The sequence below is a fragment of the Papaver somniferum genome, chromosome 3 (genome assembly GCF_003573695.1).
Source record: "Papaver somniferum cultivar HN1 chromosome 3, ASM357369v1, whole genome shotgun sequence".
In the NCBI taxonomy this organism is placed as follows: domain Eukaryota; kingdom Viridiplantae; phylum Streptophyta; class Magnoliopsida; order Ranunculales; family Papaveraceae; genus Papaver; species Papaver somniferum.
This window is the reverse complement of record NC_039360.1, coordinates 22,127,506-22,136,777: the sequence shown is the minus strand read 5'-3', so window position 1 is coordinate 22,136,777 and position 9,272 is coordinate 22,127,506. Positions and strand designations below refer to the sequence as shown.

The 9,272-nt window shown below is 35.7% G+C and overlaps 1 long non-coding RNA gene across 2 annotated transcripts; it reads right to left on the bottom strand.

Moving 5' to 3' along the window:
* Window positions 1–229: 229 nt before the first annotated feature.
* LOC113355523 lies at window positions 230–2,690 on the bottom strand. Of its 2 annotated transcripts, none has more exons than XR_003362474.1 (3): window positions 1,510–2,690; window positions 749–1,427; window positions 230–633 (listed from the first exon to the last, which is right to left on the bottom strand). It is a non-coding gene; the product is annotated as an uncharacterized LOC113355523 (long non-coding RNA). The 2 variants fall into 2 exon arrangements; XR_003362475.1 differs by having other exon boundaries at window positions 1,276–1,427.
* Window positions 2,691–9,272: the final 6,582 nt, after the last annotated feature.

Below are 9,272 nucleotides of genomic sequence, written 5' to 3'. Positions count from 1 at the left end.
TAATTAAATTGTCTCCTCTTAGTTGAACTGAATGAATCAAGATTGGTTAGCTAATCAAGTATCATGTGACACTCAAAATTTGTTGTTAGACACCCTATATCATCATCAGTAGTCTTATTAGTTAAGATTGTTTTCGCATTAGACAGTTCAGTTTTACAGAGTTCACTTAAGGACATTTTTTTCTTATTGATGAATTAGACTCATATGAGATAGATTAATTTAGGGCTTTTCACAGAAATAGGCCTGTTTTTTTGGTGCTTTTCAAATGAAGGCCAATTTTTTTATTTATTGCTAGACTAGGCAAGTTTTGACCAAAAGTGATGGATGGAAAGTTAGCACCGTTAAGTGCACTTAAAATGACAAGATAGTCCTTTGAATCGGTTATTTCGACCCAACCAGCTACTTTGACTCTTTATACGTCACCACCCATTGCGTAGTGGCACAGGTTACGTGGCAAGACCCATGTGGCTCTGCTTACGTAGCACTGCTTACGTGGCACTGCTTACGTGGCACTCTAATCTTCTTCTCCATAAATCATAAATGAACATCTCCACAACCACGTACTTCTGCTTCTCTTCATTTTCAGATCTGAAAAATGGGTGGTGGTATGAATGATAAAGTTGTTCCATTCATCTGAAGAATCAAGTGACAGCCAAGAGAACATTAGTGATACCGATCACGAACACTAAAAATGCTAACAGTATCAAGGTGAGTCACACTGTCAATGTTATCTGATTACACTTCATACATGGGAAGAATTTTTGCAAGTAAAAGATAATGGATACACCATCTTCATTCTCCAACTCAAGGTCGCTTTTAGAGTACACAGTCTCCTCGCTATAATAAGGAGTCATAACACTGACACCATAATTTCAAAATAGGAATAAACATGAGAATATTATTAGAGAAGTCGGAAACCCCTCATAAATGTTGTTTGAAAAGAATACATCCTTCCCGTTCAGCTATAAGCTTACAAACATAACTAAGTTAGCGAAGAACTAGGTTGCTAACTATCTACCAAGGAACAACAAAATAAAATGTAGAAATTCTATAAATTTCTATCTGCACCAATGAAACAATGATTGTAAGAAAACCAACAGTTGATATACCCCTTGTATAAAGCCTATAATGTGATGTGATATACCGAAAAGGAAATGTGACTACAGAAATATGTCTGAAGCTAACTGTGTCAATAGAAATACAATTCAAACCTAGGAAAAGTGACTACAGAAATATTACTGAAGCTAATTGTGTCAATAGCAATACAATTCAAACCTGAATGACCACATTTTACGAACTGAGGGAGCTCGTGGCATCTCCATAAACAAAGAATTTGTAAAGAACGCAATCCTTCTGCGTGCTTCAAGGTTAGTTGGAACATTAAGTGCAGATTCTTTTACTGTCAAAAGGAGTTCGAGACGCTTTATCTGAAACAAAGTGATCAAAGCTATGTAATTTTATTACGATGACACTGATGGTAGAAAAGAGAGTGAGATAGATCATCTGTACCTGCTCTTGCCATTGTGTCGTTGCTACTGGAGGGAAAGCAATAGCGGGTATTGGGTCAATAGCAGCGAAAAGATGATCTCTGTAAGTGTAACCAAGTTCAGCCAATTCACTGTAAAATAATTCATAGAAAGCAACCTAAAAGTTAGCAGCCCATTACTCCATTGTTATATCTTTTGCATACTACCACCAGTTTCCCCACCATCAAATCCATGTCCAAACAACTGATTCAACTTCATTTATCCTCCATACTGCTGCTCACCATCTCCACAACATATCATTAAATATCGAACCAACAACATACACACAACTTTAAAACATGGTTCACAACAATAACAACAATAACACATACCCAAGCTTCACAACAATAACAGCTTAAGCTAGCACTCAAGCATTTCCTCAAACATGGTTCACGGCCATTGAGCCCATGTTGATAAAAACAGCCACCATCTTCTGGATTTTGATTCATTCATCACTCTAACAATGCACATTAATCTCATCATTTACTTCTCAAGACTCCCTGCAGCATCACTACCACCAACCAACATAGTAAATTCATCAACACCTAAATATCGATCACCAATTTCATTTCTGCACATAGAACACCAACAAATCATTCATGTCCTTTACCTGCAACTTGAATTTGATCAACACCCATTCCCTGAATTCCTTTGTTCTTCCACAATTTCAGAACTCCACTGAAATCCCCAATTTTAATTTGTCTTCTGCAATAGTCTAAATTATTAACGCCAAATCAGTATACAACCCTAGATTTAACAACCTCAAGTCTTCCTCGAATCACCACTGATTAATTCATCTCCTTCATCTAAGATTCCACATCAACAACTCAATCTTATAAACCCTAATTTCTAATTCAGTTAACTGAAAAACTAAAATTAAACTCTATGCAATCATCTCCAGCACAATTAAGATCAAAAACCACCTATAATCTATCAAAACATAACACATTCACAGAACAATTTCAATAAATCGAAACCCTAAAGTAAATCTCCGATTTACCTTTTCCGTGAACTCTGAATACGATAGTCGTATCATCACCACCCCTATCAGATAACCCTTGACCATTCCCTACCTCGTTCGATCTCAAAAGTCTCGATTTCAATTTCTAAAATCACCAACATATGAAGAACATGGAAGAAAGAAAGAGAAGAAAGAAGAAGAAAAGAAAAGAGAAATGATTTTCCTCGATTCCGGTTTTAGAAGAACCAGAGAGAAGAGAAGGTTAATTCTGTAATCTCCGCACACCCACGATATACCGCTAAGTGATATTTTGACGAGAATTTGTCCAGTCAACGCGATAAATTGACCGAGATGGTTAAAGTGGATGGAATCCGTTTAACTTGCCTAGTTTTGCAAGAAATAAAAAAAGTGGCCTAGAAATGAAAGTGAGGGTCCAGACCAGGCCTACTTCTGCATATAATCCATTAATTTACATGGGTAAGAATTGCAAACACCATTTAACATTTACCCAGTTTTTTAAGGTCTTTGTAAGAGTTAAGAATGACATTAGAGTCAGACTCCCAAGGCTTATGTTGCTTGATTTGTGTATTCGTAGCTAATTAGTTGCCTCGGCTATGATTCAGTTAATTTCAAATTCCCTTGCATTAACCTAGCTAGATGACAGTTTAGTCGGTGATTACATATGGATTTGAGATCCTAGACACTTATACTTGTTGCTTATAGTTATTCAGGTGAATCAAAAGTATGGTTTTAGACAGATTTTGCTAAGCTGTGGAATTAAAGATGAGCAGAAGCCTAATACATCTCCGATTACTTTTTTTAGGAATAGCATGCGTCTCCGTTCCTTCTCTCCATCGCTTCAAATTCGAATTTAATTTCCTTAAATCCAGTATCCTATGTTCGTGCCTGATCCATTACAACATCGAGCTTAAAAAACATCAGCCTTTCTCCCTGGTATGGTATCCTAGTATCTAGAAGGAGAAAATCCATTAAGACTCTCGTTTTGGCAGGTATATTTTCATTTCACCATCACTATAGTGGGACATTGCATATTCTTTTTTCTTATTTGGAAGAAATCATTCATCTTTGTTTGGGTAGTAAATAGTTGTTTATGGTTGTGTACCCCTCTATTAGACTATTGGTTGTGGAAAATTTTGAGATAAAATCTCCTTGCCTGTGTTACCGCGTGATAGATTTGCCGCATATAATTCATAACCAGTACGTTCTTGGTGGTGTGAATTTACTGTTTTGTCTTGGTCACAACCTTATGTTTGTTTGTTGGCTATTACTGGTTGTGGTGGTTTGCCGGCGTTTATTCGGTGAATGTACCACTTAAGGTAACTTGGGTGATGACCGCTTTTTGAGGAAAAGATGTAGTCAGTAGGATGCAGCCTTTCCTACAGTTACTAAACTGGGCTAGAATAGAACTTTATATTGATTCCTCTGAATTGAACTGACTGAATCAAGATGGGTAAACTAATTAAGTATGCCATGACACTCAAGATTGGTATTACCAAAGTTAGAACACCCCATATCAGTAGTTTTATTAAGATATACCCAGTGGATATGGGAGCTTTGTATTCTTTGTTAGAATTAAGAAAAGCATTAGAGCTTAACTCCGAATAGGTGTTGCTAGATGTGTGTATTTGTAGATAATTAGTTGCCTCTGACAGACTATGAATTCACCTAGCTAGATGACTGTTTAGTTGGTGATTATCTATGTATTTGAGATCTTAGACACTTGTAGTTACTGGTTTAGTTTGGCGAAATTAGAGTGTAGTTTTATACTGAATTACTGATTTTGCTAAGATGTGGAAGGTGAGGAGCTACTAGCTTTCTCTCACTGAATAGGATCAGTGAGAAGAAGCTATTAGTTTCTCACCTTTCACTTATTATAACCAGTCTCAAATTATTACTCTTGGTTCGCCTAAATAACCAACAATAGGATCTGAAGCTGTTAGTTTCTCACCTTTCACTTACTAGGACCAGTCTCATGGAAATCCCTAAGATGCAAACATGTAATGGTGAATAGCCAATTGATCACATCACCCTGTTCACCGTTAGATGTTGTCATTCCAAAAAGGATATTACTCCATTATTTAGTTTGTAGTCCCCTCTAAATAGTTGTTTTTGGTATCTATTTACTTTCTCGTAATTAAGTTCATGTTTTCCTTGCTTATTTGCAAAGTTAATTTCAGGTAAAAGGGTTGTGCTCTGCAAGAACTTTTTTTTTCCTGAAAAAGAAAGGTTACTGAATCGGAGTGTGAAATGTTGTATGTATGTCAGAAACATGTTATCTCTTGTCATGCCAATAAGAATAGAACTAAGAAACAGCGTCCTTACCTCTTAGAGTATCTCCTGTGCGACAAATTGTGTGAGTTTTCCTTTTCTGCTAGTCCTTGGAATTAATTCTTTACTTATTTTTAGGTGGCAGAAGTCATTGAGTCGCTTCAGGCACATCTTGTCTGAATCACAGAGGAAGATATCCAGATATCCCAAAGTATTACGTTTCCCGGAACCCTCTCACGAAATCCAAAGGTAATATGATCTGCTGGCTTAGCACAATTCTTGACGCTTGAGAGCTTCATATGTAGCTTCAGAAAGAAACTATTGTTATAACAGGAGTCAAACCATTCAAGAATATGGTTTCTTGCCTCGTATTTCTTTGCAATTCTTGATTAGAAATTCTTGTTTGTGTTATCATACAGGTTCTGAAACTTTACGAAAAAGGAATTTGGATCAGGAAATTGTTGTTTTTTTGTTTCAGTTTTTGAGGATGATTGTCATAGCAAGGAAATTGTTGTTTGTGTTATCCGCGCTAAGTATAAGTTTTTCAGAGTTGATTCATTGCGGGAATAAATGTCCTGCTATACGTGGCTAGAGGTTTGTAGAGTTCACTCTCATTGGAAGAATTTATAATATCTGTGATTAAGATAGAATTCATATGTGTTGCCTGCTTTGGATCCCAATTCCCAATCGACTCATATGAATGTCATAATGATTCTTCACGTGTGGTTAGTTCTGTATACGTAGAGCTCACTCTCATCTTTTGTTGGTCACACTGAGACCGTGTTCATTGTTAGATGTTGCCAATCACTCTTAAGTGGTTATCACTCACCACTCTTTTGGGAATGCCCAAATAGTGCTTCAGTTTGGGTTCACTAATGTTGGGAACTTTGATTATTTTATTTTTTTCTGAAGAAAGCTCGACAGAAAAGCCTAGCTACAAAAGAAATGAGGTTAGTGGCGATGTTTGGCTCAATAGTGGGTAGATTATTTTCTTAAGAGAAATGCAATGATTTGAAGAAGCTAACTGAAGTTTGCTGAGAATTAAGAAGAAAATCTTGCAAAAGATTACTCAACTCGGGTCGATTAAGAAGACAGTGAACTATTGAATGCACCGCTGACAACTTACAAATGACAATCAAAACCTTATCTGTTGCGAGTTGGTACAAGCTTTGTTGTAGGAGCTCTAGTGCTGTTTTTGATTATGCGTTAGCTGTGGGGTTGGTTATTCAGGCAAACTAATCTGTTGAAACAGTGGCTGTTATTCTAGCTTTGAAATGGACTGGAGATCAGTTAAGATTGTTTCTGATTCTGTTAGTGTTCTGCAAAGCTTTACGAAGAATGAAGTTCTCTGGATTGTTGAGGTGAGATTATTGTTACTGCAGACAAATCTTACTTTAAAAATTCTTGAACCTCTAATTGTATATCAAAATGAAGTTACCACTAAAGCTAAATTCTTGTTATAAACTTATAGTTTTATATAGAGCTAGACCAAACATATGTGCATTGCATAAAAAACCAGTTTAATTATTATTCTGGTACTTCATGCACTATCAATGTATTTAACCTTGTGTCATCGAGATCTGTTTAGTGCAACAGCAGGGGAATGCATAAGTCAATCTTTTACTTTACACCAAATTCCATGTGTCAACTTGACAATCAATAATTTTTTGTATAATAATAATTTTTTTTGAATAAAAATAATAATTGATGTGACTTGTGAGTAAAAACTAAAAAGAGATGCTTCAAAAAACAAAAAAAAACCAAAAAAAAACTAAAAAGAGAAACATTTCATGACGTCTTCGTAGAGTAAATTACACATTACATTTTTATTTTCTTTTGGAGACCCGTGTATCGGTATATTTGATTAAGTATTTCTACCCATTATGAAGACGTCCTGAAATGTTTTTCTTCTTAGTTTTTACCCATCATTACATCAATAGCTAATAATGATACTTCAAATTATACTTAAACTAATAATGATTTTTTGATTCACTATAATTTGAAGTATCATTATTAGCTATTGATGTTTTTGTTTTGATAGTTTATGATTCCGATTGAATCTATTTGGGTTGTATGAATTTGATACAAAACTTAAATTATACGTTCAACCAATTTGATTTCAACTTGGGTTATAATAGTTCTTACAGATGAATTTCAATTTCAGGGGTTTGATTTTTAGGTATATGTTGATGAAGTAAGGAATTATGTAGTGACGAATAAGGAGGATGTTACTGATACTTATGTATTTGTAAGTATCAGGTGGGTTGTTTTTGATTAAGCCATGATGATGAAAAATGGTTTTGAGTGATTTTCTTTTGTGAATTGTTATGTATGGAATGCAATTTGAGTTTGTTTGTGGTAACCAAACTTCAGCAATGAAATATGTTGCAACATCTAATTTAATTTTTCACTGTAAATAATTATAGGGGAATGCATTCATTTTTTTTGTTTTGGTGTTAAAGTTTGTTGTATCCCTTCTATGAGAGAATACTCTTAGGACTTCCCCTATCCGAGTTAGTTGGTGCCTCAGTAAATTAGTCGCGTCATTGATTGGTCAGGTGTGCGACTTATTAACTGGTCAGGTGTTGACCGTTGATAGATAACCACGTGTCGAACGCGGATTGCTTTAGATTAGGTTTAATCATTTTTTGCATTTAATATGTAAGAAGAGTTATCTTTTCATTATTTGTTCTATTTTATGAAATGAACTTTGGCTGCGCCTCTGAGCACAGAAATTGGCTTGGATTTCGATTCAAGAGGTGAATCTTCACCATTCTATCTTCATCTCTGTGTTAAATTGTTGTAGGGATACAATATTTGGCATCAGAGCCGTTCTATCCACCCAAAAATTCTCAATTTTTTTTTTCCAATGACTCTCAAGGAGGTAAATGATAAGGTAGAAGCTCACACAGCTGCAATTGCCAAATTACGGGCTAACTTCAACACATTTTCATCAGATCTGAACTCGAAATTTGATTTACTTCTCAAGAAATCCGATTCCAGTCCAGAGCCAGCTAGTACTTCTCACCAAGACCTTCAGGAAGAACCTCGTTTCTCACCTCACTTTCAGCATCATTGTCTTCCTAAGCTAGATTTTCCATGCTTTGAAAGGGGAGAATCCGAGAGCTTGGATTCAAAAAAGTGAGAGATATTTTGAGCTGAATGATATTGAGGAGCACAAGAAGGTAAATATAGCTGTTATTTATCTTGAAGGTAAAGCTGAAACTTGGTTTTTAAACTTTCAAGTCAATAGACATAGAATTACTTGGCAAGATCTTGTTATTCATCTCTGTGCACGCTTTGAAAATCCTATTGAGGAGAATTTTTTTGGGAGTTTTAATAAATTGACCCAAACATCTTCTGTGGATGACTATTACGAAGAGTTTGAACTGTTGAAAACCTTGATGTTAAAGATGAATCCAACACTTAGTAAGGAATACTTTGTAATGAGTTTCCTCAGTGGCCTGAAAGATGAAATAGGCAAATTCGTTTTGTTTCATCCTAAAACATTAGCAGATGCTTTTTCACTTGCAAGATTACAAGAGCAGAAACTTACTCTTACAGCAACTGCTACTAAATCATTTTCAAAATCATTTCAAACTTCCTTCACCAATAATAGACAATCTTCTTATATCAATTTTCCTCCTAAACCAATTTTAACTTCTCATAAATTTTCTCCCATCACTCCTAGGTCCTCCTTCAATATGCCCACAAAATTTCCATCCCCAACACTTATTATCAAGAGACTTACTCCTGAATAAATGAATATAAGGAGAGATCAAGGTTTATGTTATAACTGTGATGAGGTATACAAGCAGGGCACTTTTGTAAAGGCAAACAGAAAATCTTCACGTTACAAATGGATGCTAATGAACTACAAGATAATGAGGAAGAAGAAGAAGTGTTTGAGGAGACCAATGAATCACCAGTCCACTCTGATGTATAAATTTCAGTACACGCTCTCACAGGGACTGCAACAGGTGACACAATTAGAATTCCTGGTTATCTCCTTAACAAGAAATTTTGCATTCTGATTGATAAATGGAGTACCACAAGTTTTATTGACAGTGCTCTAGCAAGTTCACTTCAGTGCCACATTGAACCTACTGAACCTATGCTGGTCACAATTAATAATGGTGAAAAGACTGTAAGTACTGGTAATTGTCCTCAACTGACTTAGAGCATGCAAGGCCACCAATTTGTGGAAAGTTTGAGGATCTTTCCACTAGGTGGGTGTGACATTGTCCTTGGAGCAGATTGGTTGAGAACTCTAGGTAATGTTCTCTTTAATTTCTCTAAATTATCTATTTCTTTTAAGTACAGAGGCAAGAAGATTACATTGCAAGGCATATCTCCTAAGTCTTCCTTGTTAATGATGAGTTGTAAGGCAGTCAAGAAATTTTTTACAAATAATTCTCATGGATTGGTGGGTCATCTATATTCCATTTCAACACCCTCTTCGCCACCTTCAACACCCCCTGAACTACTTCCTCTAC